At 35.2% G+C, this 2,817-nt stretch overlaps 1 protein-coding gene across 3 annotated transcripts in view; it reads left to right on the top strand.

Annotated features, from left to right (window-relative positions):
- The window catches only part of Wasf1 (WAS protein family member 1), a 103,505-nt gene that overhangs the window by 67,854 nt on the left and 32,834 nt on the right, over window positions 1–2,817 (top strand). The gene's annotated exons all lie outside the window — the stretch shown is intronic.

Genomic DNA, 2,817 nt, shown 5'->3' with positions numbered 1-2,817 from the left:
TAATGGTGTTTGTAAGTAGGATCACAAGTCTGCATCTTGTACAGCAATTAACCACTAAGAAGAATATATGCAGTGTATTATTTGTTGAAACTGTACTTTCAATTTGATTTAAACTGTCTCATTGCTATATGTTTATCAATAAAACTTTGAAAAGAAAAAAAAATATGTTCTGTAAGTTATTTTAAGAAAGCCTTCTGTTGATACAAAATGAGGAATATATGCATAAAAGTATGAAGTACAAAATGAATATATGCATTAAAGTATAAAATAACGCATAAAGTGTTGAAAATACCTAAAATTAGCTATCAAAATGGTGTTAGAGCTTTGGAAAATCAGAAAAATAAGTTACCTAAATTTTCATTTTTCAAATTGAAAAAAACCTATAAAATTTAATTTAAAAGCTGAAAGGACTGGTTGCAACAATTCTGAGAAAAATAAAACTATTGCTTATTCTAAAATACATAATATAATTATAGTTAATTGTTCCAAGCGTTATATAGAGCATAAAAATTAAAATTCCTCCTTTGATTACTATGTAACATAACCCAATTTTTCTTTTGAGATTAGAGTAATACTTTGAAAATGCTTCATGTGTTATTCAACATTCCTGTGATCAAAATTTGTATGATTATCATACCATAGAGCTAAAGATGCAAATATGAGTAAGATAATTGTTTCTCTAGCAAACATGTGATTCCACAATGCAGCTATATGGTATTATTTTTCTCAGATATGTTCCTTTTTATGTAAATAAACAAGTAGTTCCTTAAATCACAAGTACTTCCTTTAGAAAGTGTGTGTGTGTGTATGCATCTGGCTTCTGTCAGTAAAGAAATTTGTGTGTGTGTGTGTGTGTGTGTGTGTGTGTGTGTGTGTGTTTTAGGGAAGAGTCTACAGGGTGTTCAGGGTCTCACTACTAGATCAGACTTGTAGTGATCAGCCTGTTAACAGCCTCCCAAGAGCTGGGATTACAGGCATGTGCCACCATGCCCAGTCTCAATTGCCATCTCAGCACACCCTGGGGGCAGTGCTGGCACTGCAGGCCAAGGAATTGAACCTCCAGCCCCTTTGCCTGCTTGCAGGTGCTTTAATCCACTGAGCTATCTGTCCCTAAGAAAAAAGTTTCTGCTTCTTTTCACCTCGAGGTTTTATTCATTCTTTCATTTATGTATTGATCAACTGTTGGTCATCTCCTGCTTTCTAGATCTTAGCAAAGCAACCCGGCTGGCCGGTGAGATAGCTCAGCAGACTAAGCGCCTGGTTGGGCAAGTACAGAGACTGCCCCAGCCCTGCCCCCAGGAACACTGAGCCAGCAACTGAGACCAGGCAAATGTCTATAATCTCAGTGATGGGGAGGCTTAAAACAGGAGGATCACTACTAGCCCGAGCTGTGTAGTGAGATCGTTTTTTAATGAATGTATCAAATTCATTTAAAAAAAAAAAAAGAAGAAAGAAAAGCAACCTGAGTAAGGCAAGATTTTGCTGTCTAGGATCTGTCATTTAAGAATAGATATAAAAAGCAAGCACAGTGTAGTAAGAATAGATATAAAAAGCAAGCACAGTGTAGTAAGATAAAATGTTATTTGATAGCGTTAAGGTAGATGCAAATACAGATCAGAGAGCATATGGCTACATCTGCCTGGGGGATTCAGTCAGGTTTTGGAGGGGCGATGCAGGAGTCTAGACTTGAGCAATTAAATGTTCTGTTGGGAGTAAGAGGAAAGGCATTCTAAGCAGAGTGCTGGATGAAATAAGATGGCAAAAGAGTGATTGGAGTGTGCAACATGAATGCATTGAAAGATGAGGTGAGGAGGTAGGGGCTGAATCCTGAAGAATATTGCATATCATATTTGCACTTTATCCTGACAGAAATCCTGGAATAATTTGTTTTTACAGGAGGTGGACACTACCAGATTTAAAGTTTTTATCATTTTGAAGCAGTAGTATGGGATGAAGTGGTCAGCAGGGTGCCATAAATGAAATAGTAAGAGAAACTATAAGGCAAATGTGTAGTTCAAGTAAGAGATGATGAATTCAGGTTAAAGCAGAAGCATCGAGATGTGAAAAGAAAGACTGAATATGAGGTCATGAAATAGAATTACTAAGACTTTTGATGTCTTACTGGATATAGTGACTACAACAGTGGAACAAAATTGAAAATGATGACTAGATTTGAAGAGGAAATGTAATAATTTTAATTTTGAACATTGAATTTGATTTATCTTAGGGATTTGCAATTATAGGTGTTGATTTTGCAGTTGCATATACAGGAGACAGTTAAATATGCAATGAAGGAGGGAAATTTGTGGTTGAGATGTTTTAGTTATTCAAAAAATATACATCAAACATCTTTATATGCCAAGCATGTATCATCATATGAAGATAAACACAAAAACCTACATTTTGATTCTAAAAGAGACAAACCAATCATGGGTATATAAATTGAGACAAGTGTTATAATTTGGAAAACCTATGAAGTGGGAAACAATTATAGCCAACTGTCCATCAGACAAAGGACTGCTATCTAGAATGTATAAAAAATTTAAAAAAAAAATCAGGCTGCCAAAATTTAAAGACCCAATCAAAAAATGAGCATCTGAGATGAATATAGACTTTACAAATGAAGAGATACATATGGCAAATAAATATGTGAAAAAATATTCAACATCATTGGTCAGTTAAGAGATGCAAATTAAAACAACACTGAGGTATCATCTTATGCCAGAAAGAATGGCTGTCATAACAAATGATGGGGAAACTGTGGGGCAAAAGAAACCCTTCTCTGTTGTTGGTGGGAATGCAGGCTGGTACAACCAT

The sequence above is a fragment of the Octodon degus genome, unplaced genomic scaffold (assembly GCF_000260255.1).
Source record: "Octodon degus isolate 3935 unplaced genomic scaffold, OctDeg1.0 scaffold00090, whole genome shotgun sequence".
NCBI classification, from domain to species: domain Eukaryota; kingdom Metazoa; phylum Chordata; class Mammalia; order Rodentia; family Octodontidae; genus Octodon; species Octodon degus.
The sequence above is the reverse complement of the archived record's forward strand: the minus strand, read 5'-3'. Positions and strand labels throughout refer to the sequence as shown.